The sequence below is a fragment of the Triticum urartu genome, chromosome 7 (assembly GCF_003073215.2).
Source record: "Triticum urartu cultivar G1812 chromosome 7, Tu2.1, whole genome shotgun sequence".
In the NCBI taxonomy this organism is placed as follows: Eukaryota; Viridiplantae; Streptophyta; class Magnoliopsida; order Poales; family Poaceae; genus Triticum; species Triticum urartu.
In genome coordinates, this window is record NC_053028.1 from 293,766,519 (window position 1) to 293,786,020 (window position 19,502).

Sequence of the window (19,502 nt, forward strand, 5' to 3'; positions counted from 1 at the left end):
CCTCCTCCATAAATGGCCTATCTCTTTCTCACTTCTCTTCTCTCTCCCCATTAATGCCCCATCTACCAGAACCCCTCTTCATTAGTTAGCTAGCTAGATTCATCTCTCCTCCCCCAACAACTAGATCTAGTTAGATATTTAGCCAACCACACGTGCTCTGTCGATCGTTCTCACTCATCATCTAATTAACCGCATGCTCTCAGTCTCTCTCGGGAATATGCTCTCAGTCTAGATATAGGTGAGTAAAAAGTTGTTCATTTAAAGAATGGGAACATGTGTGTGAATGAGGGGTCACGCTATTCGTCACCCTGGGTGGGGAATAGTTATTCTTCATCCCCTTTCTAATTTGACATCAATGCAACATATTTTTATGTTTCGTAAATTTTGTCTTATTTCACACATAAAAAGAGAACGTAAGAAAATATACTCACCGTAAAAATTATTTTATGTTACGTAAAATTGCGAATGTAAGAATATAGTGTAAAACGTACATAAATGTGATTTTTCCGGTCTTATAACCTATTTTTTTATTTTTTTATTAAATTTTACATATTGAATCAATATGCACTTAACTTTTTATATTATAAACCTAATTTATTTAAAAAACGATTGCAAGATTACTTTAAATAAACAATAATTTATTCTGCATCTTGAGTAATGAATATATATGGGGCTGGACTATTCTGTTACCTCGGCCCTATAAGGAGGTGATCCACGAAAACTCGCCCCGCACGAGCCCCCCGCAACCCGTCACACCCTACGACCCCCGCCTTCCTCCCGAGCGCCGCCGCCCCTCTAGGCCACTGCGCCGTCGGCCCTCTCCCCCACCGCGCCGCCGGCCCTCTCCCCCACCGCTCCGCCGGCCCTCTCCCCCATCACGCCGCCGGCCCTCTGCCCCACCGCGCCGCTGCCTCTCTGCCCCACCGAGGATCAGTTCAAGTCCTCGCGCGAGCCACCGCCCGCCACCTTCCTCCAGCGAGCAACCGCCGGCTGTCTTCCTCGCGCGAGCCATCGCTGGCCGCCTTCCTCCGGCGAGCAACCTCTGGCCGCATTCCTCTGGCGAGCCACCGTCGGCCGCCTTCCCCCACCGCGTCTGCCTTAGCATGCCGCGCCGTGTCTCCACTACCGCCTCTGGTCACGCACCGCCCTGTTCATGTCTAGCTTGCGTATGGAACCTGCAAGTTCAACATTTGTGCTATATTCAGTTCTTGTACTCCTCCACGCCATCCTCGGAACCCCTCACTCGCGCCACGGCCGCAGCTTCACTCCCATGCGCCACCCTCTGCTGTCGCGCCATGGCCTGCGCTCAGCGGCTGCGCGTGGAGCCGTTGGGTCGAGGAACTTTGCCTCGACAGTACAACATCACACTCTGCTGCTGGTCGCGAGAAGAGCTGCTCGCAGGCCACCCCGTGTCCGCCCTCGATCCGTCTCAGTCATCTCCCTCTCATCCTCTCTCTCTCTCTCTCTGGTATGTGTTTGTATGCAAGGAGTGGGAGGAGATAGAGCAGGGGTACGTCGGCATCTTCCATGGAGATTGCGACCTCTCTTGATTTTTGCTTGAGGATTTCTCCTCTGGATCTGTCCACTGTAGTTCCTGTACAGCGGTGTCCTTTTTTCTAGTGTTCCTCGATGTTGATGCATGTGTTTAATAAGCCACTGATACGAATTCTGAAAACAAGCTTCAGTACAAGAAAAATGGGTCGTTCAGTTCAATTCTTAATTATAGGTGTGTGTAAACACATCCTGCTTACACAATAACTAATTAACTATGATAACCATGTTCAGACTTCTACAAATCCCAAAACTATGCAGAGTTAGGATTGTTACTACCTTGTTTCTTACTATTGATTCATTTTTTATACTGTATTGAGATGGTACATGTAGTTGACATCTCAATATACTGTAATGTGTTTTTTTGCATAGTACCTTGAAATTATGTTAGCAATTCTGAATTGCAATTGTGCTTGAAACTAAAAATGATTCTGTAACTTCTCAAACCTCGTGGACTTGATGCTTAAAATACATTTCCAGAACAAATTGATTCTTGTTATTTCATGATCAGTTCAGCAAAAAAAATTAGTTCAGTCCAATTTCAAATTCTCATTTTAGTTTAGTCAAAGTTTCTTATTTTATTTCAGTACAATATCCAAGTTTATTTCAGTTCAATTCTTATTTTAGTTTTAGTTCATTTCAATTCTTATTTTACTCAATCTGTAGTCTATGGATTTTATTTGGCCTATATTGCTAGATGTACTAACTTGTTGTGCCAAGGAAATCTAAAACATTAAGTGTTGGTACTGTAATTCATTCATTGTTAAACGCCTTCCTGCGGACGCGCACCCCCACCTCCCTGCCGACGCGCGCCCCCCGCCTCCTCGTCGACGTGCGCCGCCATGCCTTCCTACAGACGCGCGCCGCTCCACCGTCTCAGCGCCCATGCCGTTCAAACTCAGCCACCTAGGCCGTTAAGCACCGCCACCAGAGTCCGTTCAGTTGGCGGTGTTCCTGCAGCTGCAAATGTGGTGCTCACAGTAGTAGGCGCTGGTTGTGTTGGATAAAATTCCTAGGAGCTCCCATGATTTATACATGGAACCCAGATGATTCCGTTTCTTCATTCCCCCAAGTGCTTCAATGCTGGCTCCTTCTCGTCTGGCTCGATCGCTGCTGGATTAGGTGGGCGTAGGTGTGGGTTTACAGGGAAGCTGGCACCGCTCTCGTGTTATTTTCTCTAGCGATTGAGAAATTGATACTCTCTTTTTAATGTGTAAGTTTATCTGCTCACAACTTTTTGTGTGAAAATCAAATAGCTTGAGAATAGCAACCTGTTCGAGCTTATCTGAGAGGATTTTGAATCGTTGTGCGAGGAAGTGTGGACATGGCCTTGACATAATGCATGCTGCTTTATTCATAAAGAGACGTGGTGTTGATTTTATTCATAGGAAACTGAACCGAAACAGTGGTTGCTACTAGTGTTTGGAAATTATAATTACTAGAACTCTTATTTCTCACCCTTTTAATTGCTGGCTAATTCTTGTAAAAAGTAGTGGTTAATCTTGCTAATGACTTTGATGTGATGCCTAGGTGGTCAGTCCAGCTCCTGCAACCAGCACAGGTCGTTGCCCCTTTTGCGGCCTCTGGGCAAGCCCTGCTCATGTATGCTTACACCAAAAGTACAACTCTTGTTACTCTCCTCATACTTGCACTTGCTTATTTTCTAAGCAATAATTCCTATTGCTTCCTCTTGGGGAAAGGGATCCCATGTTGGAGCTGTCTTGGTGCTCACCCGTTGTTTATATTCATCACCATAGTGTACGAAACATATGAAAACCATTCTGGCTTCGGGAGAAAATATAACCAGTACATGTGCAATTGCGCGAGAAGTTCCTTTATGAAAGTTCCTTGTAAACAAACCACATGGAAGTTCGTCAAGAAAAACTTTGTAAGTTCAAAATGGCTATAGGAAGGTTCATATGGGTATATAAAACTTTGTAAGTTCAAAATGGGCACGCCTAACAGTGCGTGAATAAAAAAACTAAACCCAACAAAGTCCATGTTGGTCGGTCTACATTGTGTTGTCAAGAAGGTTGTTGGCCTTGGAGGCCGACACTGGTTGATCATCTACCTTCCAATTATTGTTAGGCATATACCACTGAAACTGCAGGTCACGCCGTCCTCCCGCCGTAGGTGGTGCCCTCCTCCCGCATAGCCTATTGGTTGGTGTACCGTGACCCCTCATATTTTTGGTATGAATTTGATGAATCTTCTTGATGCTCTGTTCTTATTCATCTAGAGATTCCTCCTCATATTGATTGTTTGTATTGCTTGTACCGGTTTCGTTCTTGCATGTATGTATCAGTTCGATGTTTTGAGATAGCTCAGATTACTTTCAACTGTGAAAGATTGACATGCATAAAAGCTTCCAACTGTGAAGCTTCACGACCATTCAGTAAACAAAAGGAAAACAAAATGCAGGTGTTCGTCGCATGTGTTCGTTCAATAAGGGCTTCGGTGACGGTCCGCTGTTGGTGGCCGCCTCATCGTGGTTAAGTTTGACGTAGTCGCATGTGTCGCTTGCTGTTGTGGCCGTTCTCCAGGTACATAGCGTTGTTCCTATTCATGCCTGTGTATGTAGTGCTGCCCCGTTAAATCATTTGTTCATCTAGTTTGTTCCAACCACGCTGGATGCCTAGTACTAGTAGCTTGCACTAGCCTCTACATGAGCATCTCAAGCTGTTGTTAATAAATGTGAATAGTACTGATTGTTTTGCTTGAATTGGCGTCTCAGATTATACTGGAGCATGTGTTTTCACAGATAGTTCATGTTCCAGATTGCCAAAAGTTCGAACATAGTGAGATGGATGGGAAACTACGAGACAGAGATGATACTAGACAAAGAAAAATTAGTAAAAGAAAGAAAACACTAGAAGTTCAACTAGGGTAACTTAAAAAGTTCGTGAAAAATAAATATAAAAGTTCAGAGAAGAGGGTTGGAAAAGATTTGGGAAAAGACACACACAAAAAACATGGAAAAGGTCAGTTCAAAAATACTTGCCACAAGTAGTTAAAAGTTTATTTGGAGTAGTTAGCAATTCAGTAACTAGAAAAAGGATATGTCCATTCAAATATACTTGCCAGAAGTACTTAAGAGTTTATTTGTTGTGGTTAAATAAATTGAGCTAATTTTCTGCAGTTCTTAGGTTAGAAAAAGGTTTCACTTCACTTTGCTGAAGTTCATCTAGGATCTTGGAATCCGATGTGGTATGTGGCAAGGTACGCACAGAATGATATCTACCTCGATGAGTGTAATGTGTTTTCTCACTTCCAGGCCTCAGAATGTTTTTTCATTTGACATACTTCAAATATTTTATGGGTAAGTAAACCAAACATGTTTTTGTTGTTCGGAGGGAAATCATAATAAGTTCTAAGGAAATAAAAATAGAAGTTCATATTTCAAAACAAATAAAGTATTTGGAAAGTAAAATGAAGTATTTCAAATTACAGATCTTTTTAGGTTTCATTGCAAATTTGTAATGTTACTGTACATGAACTTGTGCATGCTAATTGGTGGTTGTTGTGTGTATGCAAGGTACATCCAACGACAACGAGCATGCGCCAAGTGTACTTATGAGCAGTGGGACGGTGGCATGGTGCAGTTGAGTAGGCGTGCGTGGTGACCAGCTACAGAACTGATTCTGACACTACAAAATTAGTCCGACACACCCTCTTAACACCCCCTGCTTGAACCTTCACGGCCCAGGTCGTTCACTGCCTCGACATGAGGCCGTTCAACGATGCAGCGCTCAGGCCGTTCAACCTTACCACCACAAGCTGTTCACCTCTGCCACACGAGGCCGTGCGACGACGCAGTGATCAGACCGTTCACCTCTGCCATAGGAGGCCGATGCAAACGCTAAGGAGTTATGTTCTTTTTCAGTACATGTTTTGTGTGCTTTTTAGTACACCTACTTAACGATTCTTTGTCCAATTTCCTCTGTTTACGTGTTCTTCCTATAGCACAACAGGTGTTGTGTGTTATGCCTTAATAAGCATTTGAGAAAATCTTGTATGATCTAAACTAGCATATGTTCTGTTCTGTTCTTGTAAATGAAGCTCCACTTCTGTTTTGTTTGAAGTTACTTGGCATAGAAATTAGTATATGTTCTAATGTAAAATCATATATAAAATGTCTTGATGCATGCTAGCAAAAATCTGAAAAATACACTCAGTTCAGTTCCTATATTTTATTTGAGTTCAATTTAAAAGTATTTGCAACTGTTTAGTCTCTAGTTTACAACAGATTTTTTTGAAGTTTAGAGAGGGGAAAATACTTGTTAGATTCATTTAAAAAGTGTCGTATAGTTCAACTTTTATATATAATCAATTCATAATGAAATGAGAGAAGTCTAGAATATCGTCGCAAAACAATGTTGAGTTCCAAAGAAAACACAAAACATTTTTTGGTTAATGAAAATACTTATTTTTTTGGTTAATGCAATCCTCTTCTGGAAGCACTAAAACACGCTACCTGATACTGAAGACAAGGAGCAGGACCAAGTGCTGGAAGTTTTTTTGTACCCATGTGCGGAAGCACTTTATTTTTCTGATAAATATTATTGTGTTCATGTGGGTGCTTGAAAAGTTCTAGACAAGAGTAGGGCGATGATTTTTGTGTTGAGGTCGGTGCTATGGGTAATATAATTCATGTACGTGTATTATGTGTGGAAAATATTTCTGTCAGATGAAAGAAAATGGTTTAATTAAAAATATTGATCAGTACGAATTAAAAACGGTGGTCCGTTCGAAATAAAAGAAATGACAAACATTCAAATTGTAAAAGTTTAAGCAAAAAGAAACAACATTCAGTTCAAATGGTAAAAAGTACAAGTCGTAATGGTAAAAAGTACAAGTCATAAAATTAGAGAAGTTTAGAACATCATTATAAAAAAAATGTTGAGTTAAAAGAAAACATGCAAAATATTCTCTTTTTGAAAAGAACAGCATTCAGTTCAACGATATAAACCATGCAAGTTCGGGGACGATAATATAATAAACCGTTAAAAGTTACGAGCAAAACTCTAACGAAAAAACAAAGTAAAGTCGAGTATGTGAAAGCACACGTTCAGCACAAACCCATATGGAGATCAGTTCGAGTACTATGTTTCCATAACAGAAAAAAATAGCACAACCGGTATCACCATATTCAAAACTACTCTATGAAAAATACCTCTGTACAAAGATAGACATAAATCAGTACGACTAATCTGTTTTTTAGACAGAAAAAACAACACGATAGATTTCACCTTATTCAAAATTAATCTTAAACGGGTGCGAAATAGAGAAAACGTTCAACATGAGTAAGTTTTGCATTTTTGATAGCTATCCAACGGTATATTATTTGCCCCATTTTGACAAACTTAAAAAAAATCATGTTCGAAATCAAATTTGATCGTATTTGAATTCAAGTTTAAACTGTAAGGAATTAGAAAAACATTTTTATACGAAAAAGTTGCACATTTTCCATAGCTTTCCAACACCATACCATTTGCGTCAATCCGACAAACCGTTTGCAAAAAAAAAATGCGAAAATACGTTTCGCCCAAAATTTCATCGTTTTCCAAATTACTTTTAAACCATATAGAATTTTAAAAAATAGTAGATATATGGAAGATGCGGATTTTCACAAGCTTTCCAACGCCATCTCATTTGCTCAATTCTGATAAACCGTTTGAAAATTAAGTCCAAAATACGATTCGTGTTTTCGGTTTTGAAAAAAAACGGTTTTTTTTAAAACTGCTCTTAAACCATAATTTTTTTGCAAAAACAAATTATAATATTGTAATGTAGATTCCAAGAGCTTTTTAACGATATATTACACACCCTGTTTCGATAAAAAATTGCAAAAAAAAATTGAACTAAAGAAGACGATTTTTAACACAAACAGAAAGCATCAGTTCAACCGCTCGAATTTCATCAGTTCAACCGCTTGAATTTCATCAGTTCAACCGCTTGAATTCATCAGTTCAAGTAGGATAATAGAATAATATTCTGTTACACGTAACAGAATAGCCCAGATGTATATATATATAGAGAGAGAGAGTAGCATTATTTTAATATCAGGATCAGAATAGTTATTCGGATCACAGCTCCCTAGGGCCTATTCGGTTTGGAGGATTTTCATAGGAAACACATAGGAACAAGGATCCCGAAGGAAATTTCCTATAGATGCGTTCGGTTTGTAGGAAATGTGTATAGGAATTTCGTAGGAATACTATTCATTTTCTGTGTTTTTGGAGGAAATTACGCATCCACTCAAAACTCATTTTACGCGTAGGAACAAGGCGAGCCAATTCCTTAGGGTGGCAAGTGCCATCCTATAAAATTTCTATACTAGTCCTAATTCCTACGTTATGAAATCCTCCAAACCGAATGAGCCCCTATATAGAGGCGACGAAAATGTTTCCGAACTCCAGAATCCAGATACCCACCCACCTCCCGCACCACCCACCTCACCCACCAGCAACTAGCGACACAACAGCCGCCCCCCCCCCCCCCCGCGTCTCCGTGGCCGGCACCACCACGGCCGCCCTGCCCCCAGCCGCCGACGCGGCGTAGCCCCGACCCCAACTAGCGACGCGCCCACCCCGACCCCAACGGATCCGGAGGAGACGCCGTCGCACCACTTCCCGGACCACCTCGGGGTCGCCGGATCTGGCGAGTATCCTTCGCCGCCCTTCACTCGCCGGAGACCACGAGAACACGTGCGGATTGGTCCGACCTTCACCCGGAGGAGGCATTGACCTTCAGCCGGAGGAGGCAACGACTTGCAGCTGGCCGCCATGAAAGACCTCTCCCACACCCCGCCGCTGATCCCTCTAGCGCCGTCACCTCTGCCCTGCTACCTCTCTGAGCTCTGCATCCCACGCGCCGCCGCTCTGCTTCCTCCCTCCGCTGCGCAACTAGCTTGCCGCCGCTGAACTTCCCACATAGCGTTGTCCTGCTTCCTCCCTTCTTCCCTTCATTCCCCACCCCCACCCGTCGGATGGGCTCTCCCGGGATTTTGTCCGGCGGATCTGGTCATCCCTGCACCCCGTGGGTCTCTGATGACCGATGGATGCTGACCACCAGAGCACTCACTGTCTACACGTGGACTGTAGCGATGGCTAGATTCGACCTTCCCCGGCATTGTATTTCTTCCTTCTCTCATGGTTCAGCTGTAGTGTAGCCCTGCTGCCCGGAGCTCCATTGCCCTGAAAGTTGAATTGGAGTGTAGCTCTGTTGCCTTGAAGGCTCGGCAGGGGTGTTGTGTGGCCCTGCTGCCCGGATCTCAAGTCCCTTGATGGTTAAGCTGAAGTGTACCTTTGCTGCATGGAATTTCAGTCCCTTGATGGTTCAACCGGGGTGTAACTCTACTACCCTACCCAGAACTCCTGTCAGCACTCTGGCTGCTGATGGATGGCCACTACAGCAGGATCATACGCCAAGCCATATGGCTGGGTATGCTGGTCTACCGAAGTTCTATTAAACAGGTTGCAGGTCTGCAATTTTGATCAAGGTTGAACTGTGTTGGCCACTGTTTAGATAACTGAATGAGAGAAGTTGCTCTATGACTGTAGTATTTTAGAGTTCAGAAAGACAGATGTTCGGCCATTATGTTCAGATAACTAATCATGATGGCCTTGATGTTGTAAAAAGATATTCAACTGTTCAATGACGGCTTCCACGGGGATTCAAAATCAAGAGGTTATGAAGTAACTATTGAAAAAGATTACTATATTGGTGCATGCGTGTGTGCTGAGTGTGATGACTCGTGTGTGTCCGCTCACTATGTGGGTGCTTTTGTGTTGGTGTGTATGCGGCTGCGCGCTCTGTGTGTGCGTGCTCTAGTGTGTACTCCCGTTTGTGTGGGTGCATTTATGAAAACATTTTGATGCTAGGGCATTAGAAAAGATTACTAGAAAATAACTTATGTTCACAAATGTGTTGTTTGCTTATGTCAAAAAACCTTTTAGACATTTACAGTTCGCCAGAAAAAACGAATACAGAGTAAGCTTTGAAAAACACTAAAAAAAGTTCGCCATAAAAATCAGTGGTGTTCATGATACAAAATGTTTTCAATTTTGTGTATCATAACATATCGAAGTTCATGGAAAAAATATATACAAAAAACAAGCCACCATGAGGAAAACACACACCAAGAAATCATTTATAAAAACACATGAAATTCTACCTAGAAAAATCATTTCTTGTTATCCCCATTCTTAAAATACAAATGCAGAATTTCCTAGTAAAATAATTGAGCAGTCCGATATTCAGAAAAAATGAAAGCCACTTTATCTATTACCCGTTCTAAAACGAGCTCGCTTGCATAAAATAGAAATAGAAATTGGTGGTTAATTCTTGAGCTAATATTTTGTGAATGGATGAGGAAGACAAAAAAAATTTGTTGAGGGAAAACAACATGTTCCGACTTAGTTCATGAGCTAATACGTGCGAATATCTCATGTTCTGTTTGGCATCCTAAAAAATCTACTACATTCTATACATAGTTTCTCGATGCAAGGACAATTCAATGTCTTTTTAAAATTCACATATAATATTTAGATGGATTGCCCACGAGAACATTTAGTGTTATGTGGAGGACATGCACGCAACACATCCCCTTGATGCTTTGACCAAAAATGTTGGATAGCCTTAAGGCCCATATAGCGCGTCTGAGAAATTATATTGCAAATCTACTTCGTCTATCAAGTTCACAGACATACAATGAAGTTGTACTACAAAAATATGGTAGGTATTACGGCTACGCGACGGTCGCGATGAAGTTCTATGAACATATACACTAGCCGCGGGGAAGTTCTACTATGACAGTATGCGAAGTTCAACTAAAGCTATATGCTAAAAAACATCATTAGAGGAGTCCCGCCGACCAAAAATAGAAGTAGAGTTGGGAAAATTCATGTGTTTTTATAAATGTTTCAAATTAAAATAACAAAAATAGCTCAATGTTTATAAAGACAAATCGTTTTCCCCCGTTATTAAATAATGAAACAATGAAGTTCAAATTGAAAATAATAGAGCAATTTTAAAGTCTAAAAAATAGAGTTTCTCTTTTTTAAGAAAACAAAGCCTCACCTAGAAAATGTTAACTCCGAAAGTTTAAAAAAAGAAAGAAGAAGTTCAATTTTTAAATTGACGTTCATAAAACATGGATATTCCATGTTTGATGTTTAAACAAAATAAAAAAAATCACTTTTCTAAATAAATAAAACCCTAGAAGTTCAAATTAGAACAATAGGGCATTTCATTTTCGTCGTTAAACCAAGAAGTACGAATTAAACTAACAAAGTAGTTCGACCTGAATAAAAATATTTAGTTTTTTAGAAATATAACCAAGAAGTTCAAATTAAAATAATAGAGCACCATGATATTTGTAGACGAAGAACGAAACAAGGTTCACCTAGAATTATGTTAACTCTTGAAGTTCATATGTACTAAATTCGAGAGTTAGACAAAAATGAGAAAACAAAAAAGAGACACATATGTTTGTACAAAAAAACTCTCATGTATTTTCTGTTTTTGAAAAATAGATTTTACTCATTTGTAAAATAACCTAGAGTGCAAATTAAAAAAATGAATAATTTCAAAAATTATAGAAAAAATGTATTTCACCATTTCTAGAAAAACCTAGCGGTTTAGATTTAAAAGACGAAGAAGTCCAATCTTTATTACAAACCCCAAGAAGGTCAAATTGAAAAAACAAAGCATCTCCACACAAATTTATATAAAAAAGGGATTTTCTCTGTTAAAAAACCCTAGAAGTTCAAGTCTAAAAATGAAGCAGTTTGATGGCCATACAAAATGCAGATTTTCTTCATTATTAAAGAATTAAAATAAGAAGTTCGATGATAAAAAACTAGAAGTTCAATTTTAAAAATAAAGCAGTACAAAATTCATAGGAAAACTTCAAAAAATTCTTATGGGAGAGGTTCACCATGTATTTAGATGTCCAAAATACATAAAAAACATGTTGTTTTTTGGGTTTTAAAAAAAATCTCTCAAACCAGAGAGAAGTTAAAAGTGATAACAATTGGAAGTTCAGTACTACATGCTGTGTATTTCATATAAGAAAAATACAATAAAGTGAAACAGAGTGAAGTTCAAATAGACATGCCCCAGAAGTTCAACTACTCCACGCAGTGCAAAAAACAACACGTCAAAAACAGATGAGGTTCAAACAAACATGCCCGGGAAGTTCAACTACTTCACGCAGTGCGTTTCCATTACAATGAAGGCGGAAATCATGATCTCGTCATTTCTCTAATTTAATTCAAAACGATAGGAATATCATTTGTGTAAGTTCAAGTCCTCGGTCGGAGAAAGTTAAAAAAATATTATGAAAGAGGTTTGTACAAAAAGAATATCATTTGTATAACACTGATGAAATGGATGAGAAAATTACATACGAAAATACGTCACAGAAGTTCAACGTGAAAACAGCACGAAGTTCGACTACTATAGTGAATGAATTTGAGATGAAAAACTTTTAAAATTGTCGCGAGTATGAAAAAATGATCAACACGGGAAAGTTGCGTGTTTACAACAGCTTTCCATCCGTATATCACTTGCTCAATTCCAATGAGTGGATGGAGAGCTATTGTAACGCCCCGAGACCGATGTGCCAGGTGTCCGCCAGTTATTCGTTGTTGTTGCGTTGTCATTGCTTGCATGTCATGCATTGCATATCATGTCATCATGTTCATTTCATTTGCATACATGTTCGTCTCATGCATTCGAGCATTTTCCCCGTTGTCCGTTTTGCAATCCGGCGCTTCTATGTCACCCGGTGTCCCTTTCTACCCCTTTTCGTGTGCGGGTGTTAAACATTGTCGGATTGGACCGGGACTTGTCATGCGGCCTTGGTTTACCACCGGTAGACCTCCTGTCAAGTTTCGTACCATTTGGACTTCGTTTGATGCTCCAACGGTTAACCGAGGGACCAAAAAGGCCTCGTGTGTGTTGCAGCCCAACACCCTTCCAATTCGGCCCAAAACCCACCTAAACCCCTTCTATCATCTAGAGCGTTCAATCACGATCGCGTGGCCGAAAACCGCACCTCATTTGGACTCTCCTAGATCCCTCTACCTATATATATGTGCTTCCCTCCCGAAATTCGCGGATGAAACCCTAGCCTTCCTCTACCTCGCGCCCGGACAAAAACCCCCGCGCCGCCGGACATGTCCGCGCCACCCTCAGCGAATCCCGCTTCGCCACCTGTCTCCGCCGCCTTCTCTCTCCTCGCCTACGCCGCCGCGGCCCTGCGGGCCCAAGGCCGGCCCGCCCGGCCCGAGCGCGACCGCGCGCCTGCCCGCGGCCTCCCGAGGCACGCGCCGCCCGGCCGCCTCATCGCCGCTCCGGCCACCGCCACCGCGGCGCCGTCCACCGGACCACCGCCCCGACGCCGCAAACTCCGGCGCCGGCGACCTCACCCCGGCGCACCTCCATCGTCGCCTAGCTCGCCGCCGGCCGGATCCGACCAGATCCGGGCCGGGACAACCTCCCGCCGCCGCCTCTGTCTTCTCCGGCGCGGATCCGGCGAGATCCGCCGCCACCTCGGTTCGCGCGCTGCCCAAACCCTAGATCTGGAGGTGGTAATTTCTACTAAGTCCCCAAGATTTCCAATTTCATATGCCCATGTTCATCAAGTCGTAACTTTGCATCCGTAGCTCCGTTTTGCGCGTATAGCATATCAAAATGTTCGCCTAAGAGAGAACATCATTTCATCTCATTGCATCATTTTCATTTGAGTTCATCTTGATGCCCGAAATGCTGTTGGAAGAGTGCTATTTGAGATAATTGTCAGATCTGCTGCTCCAAATAGCTATTTGTCATTTTTGCCATGATTATTGTGTGCATGATATGCCCATGAGCTCTACATGTGTTTTGTCATATGCTTTGCCATCTTTCCAGTGGTGCCATCCATGTATTTTTGTGATGTGTGTGGTGACTAGCACAAGCTTGCAAAGTGGTGCATTCGTTAATGCTGATTTTAGGGACTTAGCATTTCCACTAAGTCCTTGATCTGTTCTTATCAGTATGCCATATGTTTATGTTGTTTCCTAGTGATCCGTGCCTCTTTTGAGGATGATCAGTAAGGATGATTTGTTAATATTTTGGTGCTCTATCCATCCATGTCTTTGTTTGCAATTATGGAGCACCCTAGCTTGAGTCAATCGAGCTCTACTTTTGCTATTTCGGGAATCTGGGCAGATCGTCTACTTGTTAGCGATTTTGCCGAGGATGTTGTTGTTGATCCATGCATGCTATGTTGTTGTTCTTGCCATCTCTAGCTTTTATAATGTGTATTCTTGATGGGTGTATGCTTAGTTTGTCATGCCTTGCTCTGTAGTGAGTGCATCGAGCTCGTAAACATGCCTAATCGTTAACAGATTTGCATGCTCCAGTTTTTCTCTAAGTCTGTGACCTGATTATGTTTTTGCCATGTTCACATGCTTGCAATTGTATTTTCTGATCCCTTTTGGCTCAAGGTCACTAAGGGACTTTTGTTAAGCTCTTTGAGTAGCTTCATGCCATGCCTTGCTTTGCCATGTCAAGTTCCTGTAGCATACAGTTTTCTTGCTCCAAAGTGTGCTACCTGATCTGAAATTCCAGGCTTGTGTTAATTTCACTAAGTCTGAAACCTGTTTATCATTTGCACTTTTGCCATGCTTGTTTGAACCTGTTAATGGATGAATTGGCCGTAGCTCAGTGTTCATCTTTTGTCAAGCATCATGAGTGGATCCCTTCCATGTATTTTGTTGTCATGTTTGAGTGCTGTAGCATGTTCATCTTGATGCATTTAGATGGCTACTTGCTGTTTATCGCAGACCGGTGCCATATTTGTTTTGCTTGCCATTTCCAAACCGTGCATCCGATTCTGGCGGTCTTTATATCGATTTCAACCGAAATCACCTCACCTTTCCAGTGGCATACTTGGATTTCCATGTTGAGGCCAGATTCTTTCATTCCCTTGCAAATCATGCATATGCATCGCATACCGCATCCCGCATATCATACCATGTTCATGTGTTGGTTGTTTACTATGTTGTGTGCTTATTTCCGGTGTTTGCTTTTTCGGGTTGGATCCGGTTACGTCGTGTCTGTGAGGACCCGTTCGTCTACGTCCGTTTATCTTCTTCATGGACTCGTTCTTCTTCCTTGCGGGATCTCAGGCAAGATGATCATACTCTCGAAATCACTTCTATCTTTGCTTGCTAGTTGCTCGCTCTTTTGCTATGCCTATGCTACGATACCTACCACTTGCTTATCATGCCTCCCATGTTGTTAAGCCAAGCCTCTAACCCACCTTGTCCTAGCAAACCGTTGTTTTGCTAGCCCCTCTTATAGCGTTGTTAGTTGCAGGTGAAGATTGAAGTTTGTTCCTTATTGGAACATGGAGATGTTGTTCCTTGTTGGAACATGTTTACTTGTTGGGATATCACAAAAATATCTTATCTAATTAATGCATCTATATACTTGGTAAAGGGTGGAAGGCTCGGCCTTATGCCTGGTGTTTTGTTCCACTCTTGCCGCCCTAGTTTCCGTTATATCGGTGTTATGTTCCCGAATTTTGCGTTCCTTACGTGGTTGGGTTATAATGGGAACCCCTTGACAGTTCGCCTTGAATAAAACTCCTCCAGCAAGGCCCAACCTTGGTTTTACCATTTGCCACCTAGCCTTTTTCTTTCCCTTGGGTCGGCCAGCCCAAGGGTCATCTTTTTTAAACCCCCCAGGCCAGTGCTCCTCTGAGTGTTGGTCCAACCCAGAGCACCGTGCGGGGCCGTCCCTTGGCAACTTGGGTTACGTTGGCTCCCGTACGCTTAGCTTATCTGGTGTGCCCTGAGAACGAGATATGTGCAGCTCCTATTGGGATTTGTCGGCACAGCGGGTGGTCTTGCTGGACTTGTTTTACCATTATCGAGGATGTCTTGTAACCGGGATTCCGAGTCTGATCGGGTCTTCCCGCTAGAAGGAATATCCTTCGTTGACCGTGAGAGCTTGTGATGGGCTAAGTTGGGACACCCCTGCAGGGATTTGAACTTTCGAAAGCCGTGCCCGCGGTTATGGGCAGATGGGAATTTGTTAACGTCCGGTTGTAGAAAACCTGAAGTTGACCTTAATTAAAATGCATCAACCGTGTGTGTAACCGTGATGGTCTCTTTCCGGCGGAGTCCGGGAAGTGAACACGGTGTTGGAGTTACGCTTGACGTAGGTTGTTCTAGGATCACTTCTTGATCATAGTTTCTCGATCGTGCTTTGCCTTCTCTTCTCGCTCTCATTTGCGTATGTTAGCCACCATATATGCTAGTCGCTTGCTGCAGCTCCACCTCATACCTTTACCTTACCCATAAGCTTAAATAGTCTTGATCGCGAGGGTGTGAGATTGCTGAGTCCCCGTGACTCACAGATACTTCCAAAACCAGCTTGCAGGTGCCGATGAGTCCGTGCAGATGACGCAACCAAGCTCAGGAGGAGCTCGTTGAAGATCTTGTCCTTTGTGTTGTTTTCGCTCTAGTTGATCAGTAGTGGAGCCCAGTTGGGGTCGATCGGGGGACCTTGTCGCATTTGGGGTTCTTCTTTTATTTTGGTTCCGTAGTCGGACCTTGATTGTATTTGGATGTTGTAATGCTTTATTCATGTATTGTGTGAAGTGGCGATTGTAAGCCAACTATGTATCTCTTTTCCCTTATTGTATTACATGGGTTGTGTGAAGATTACCTCACTTGCGACATTGCTTTCAATGCGGTTATGCCTCTAAGTCGTGCTTCGACACGTGGGAGATATAGCCGCATCGAGGGCGTTACAAGTTGGTAATCAGAGCCTTCCCCGACCTTAGGAGCCCCCACTGCTTGATCGTTATTAGCGGACGAGTTGAGTCTAGAAAAATATTTTGAGTCATTTAGGAATTATATATCGGAGAGTTTAGGAATTCTTTTTACTCCTTAGTCCCTTCATCGCTCTGGTAAGGCATCCCGACGTAGAGTTTTGACTCTTCTCTTCTCAAATTTCACTAAAAAAAATTTAGGATCATGCGGGTATCTTGGAATCGTTCCGATCGATTTGTGACGAGAACATTGTTCTTGGTGCCTCCTGTCATTTAGGGGTTGTGGCAGTGTCCCGGGGAGTTGAGCTCCGAGGTGTTGTCGTCACAATTTTATCGTTGCAGTTCTGGAATACCTGAGTTTAGTTTCGCCGACTTCGAAAATCTCTTTTATGCAGTTGTTGGTGAGATAACCTCGACGCCACCCAGTACTGGGGCGGGAGTTCGGGAGTATTGCCATAACTCGTATAACGGATGCTTTTCAAAGGTTGTGGTAGACGATTTCCGAAGGTTTCTTGGTTATGTGTTGAAGGATGGATACAGCTGGATGTAGGATTTGCTAGATTTGGGTGAGATATTATGCTTCCCCTGTATCCCCAACACCTGATTGCATAACCGGGAAAATTTCGGGAGTTTATAAGTGGGAATTCAAGTAGCTCTTAGGATATCTTTTCGACAGATGTATGATATGAAATTGGGGTTCGACGTCTAGTGGTCCGCCTATTCACGGTTGGTTTTACAGTGGTCTCGTTGTGTCTTAAAGAGTCCTTGGCTATGCCGACTCGGGGACGCTTCGTATGTCATGTGCACTGCCTTGTACATGATGGTGCTGTACGATCGAGCCCGTGTAGGCCCCACCACGAAAACTTCGGACGAAATCTCTATCCTATTCTGCAAGCCAATCCTTTGTTTTTGTTTTGAGTTGTGGTATTCGAGTTGCTTCAAAGTCAAATGTTGATTCCATACCCGTTCCTAAGCAGTGTTCTCATATTTTTATGTGAATACTAATCCTTCTTGATCATCAAGATTGTTTTGTCAATCCTTTTTAACCGGCGTGCTTCTCTTCAAGTGGATCCGATCACTTCAACATTCGCAAGATCAATTATCAGTTCTTCTCAACGGTGTTTGTTTCATCCATCTCCAAGTTGCTTTTGTTTTTTCCCACCCACCCACCCTTTTTCTTCAAGGACTCAGATTTCTCAATCAAGTATCATTTTATTGATGGAAGTCTCTCCATTCTTTCCTTCATGTTCTTACCCGGTGATTCTCATGAAGATTCTAACGGAACTTCAAGTTCATCATTATTCATTCTTTTTCTTCTCCGGTGGAACCAAGTCTAGCCTTGCTGATCATACCTTTTTCCTCGTTTCAACGGTATATTATTTGCGCCTTTTCGTTAAAGTTTGTAGAAAATACGGCAGAAATGCGTTTTTTGTCATTTTCGAAACTGACTTAAAACTGTAAAGAATTGGGAGAAACAATACATACCAAAAAGTTTCGCATTTGTTCAAGCTTTCCAACGCCATATCATTTGTTGCATTCGGACGCACGGTTAAAAAATTAGCTCAAAAATACGAACTCGGTAGGACTTGAACCGTTTTCTAAATTACTCTTAAACCATTCAAAATTAGAATAAACTTTCAAAATGAAAAGTAGCGCATTTTTGTAATCTTTCCAACGCCATATCATATGCCTCAATTGTCTTAGCCGTTTAGAAATGACATCGAAAATACAAACTCAGCTATTCGGTTTATGAAATTTTACATTTTTTCAAATTACTCTTTAACCATAGGGAATTAGAGAAAACTTTCAATATGTGGAAGGAGCGGTTTTGCTGCAGCTTTCCAACGTCATATTATATGCCTCATTCCGATAAATGGTTTAGAAATACAATCGAAAATACGATTCATGTTTTTTTATGAAGAAAAACGGTTTTCAAAGCTGCTCTTAAACCGCTTATGTTTTGCCAAAAATTTAATTGGGTCATGATATTGGTGTCCATAGCTTTCCAACGGTATATCGCAAGCCCCATTTGGGCAATGTTGGCGGAAGTTCAACCTAGTTCACAGAGAAGTTCAACGTACTACTAGCGGGGCAGGTCAGGTTGTGATCAGAATAGTATTCTGATCCCTTGATCAGAATACTGTTTATCCCATGATCAGAATACTGTTTATGGAGAGATTTGTGCTAGTTACACGCCCTCGAGTTGCTTATGTTTCGCCGAAATGTCGATTTATTTCCGTTTCGGTGAATTTCGAGCAAACTCATATGTCCTATTTTTAGGCAAGGTCATGCCAAAATTTTATATATGTGACTTTGAAGCATGCATTATTTATTTCATAACCCTTTTGCTTGTTATACCGTGCAGTCAATCATGAAGGTGAGTGGATGGAAGGTGGAGCGGTACATGCAATCCGCGGTGATCGACATGTATGCAAATAATCGGACTAGGATTAGATGTCCGTGTGCAAGATACAAGGAAGGAGTCCTTTTGGACCCTTTTGATCGTGGCACTTTGAAGGCGCACCTGCTGATGAATGGTTTCATGGATGGCTATACTCAGTGGATAAGTGAAGAAGATGATGATGATGAGGATGTCCACATGGCAGGGAATAGTGACATGGGGCTAGACGAAGAGCTGACCGATCGACAAGAAGATGATGGCTCCGGACATGTCGGCGGGGAAGAATCCGAAAATGACGATGGCGGCAGAGAAGATTCCGGACACGGCGAAGAAGAGTCCGGACATGGCGGAGAAGAGCGGCGGTCATGCTGCAGTCTTCGACGCTACTAAGTGTAGTCGTGCAGGACCCTCATGTTCGAGACCTCCTTCGCAAGAGTACAACCAGCGAGAGAGCTGCTTCTAGAGAGGAGGCCAAGCTGGCGCAACTTGAAGTAGACTCGAGGACTCCATTGTATGACGGTTGCGATCCTAAGGCGACCCACTTGAGTTTCACGCTCGAACTTCTAAAGATGAAGGCCAAAAACAAATGGACAGACAAAAGCCTCGATGAGCATTTGAAGTTTCTACATAATAAAGTTCTTCCCGCGGGGAACCTGTGTCCTACTAGTGTTGAGGAGGCCAAGAAAATTGTTTGCCCTTTTGATTTGCCACACATTAGGT

General features: G+C 42.4%; 1 long non-coding RNA gene across 4 annotated transcripts; it reads left to right on the forward strand.

The window, feature by feature from the left end:
• Window positions 1–721: 721 nt before the first annotated feature.
• On the forward strand, window positions 722–5,632 carry LOC125520978. Of its 4 annotated transcripts, none has more exons than XR_007288940.1 (3): window positions 722–4,094; window positions 4,691–4,770; window positions 5,087–5,632. It is a non-coding gene; the product is annotated as an uncharacterized LOC125520978 (long non-coding RNA). The 4 variants fall into 4 exon arrangements; XR_007288939.1 differs by having other exon boundaries at window positions 4,698–4,770; XR_007288941.1 differs by having other exon boundaries at window positions 722–3,743; window positions 3,973–4,770.
• Window positions 5,633–19,502: the final 13,870 nt, after the last annotated feature.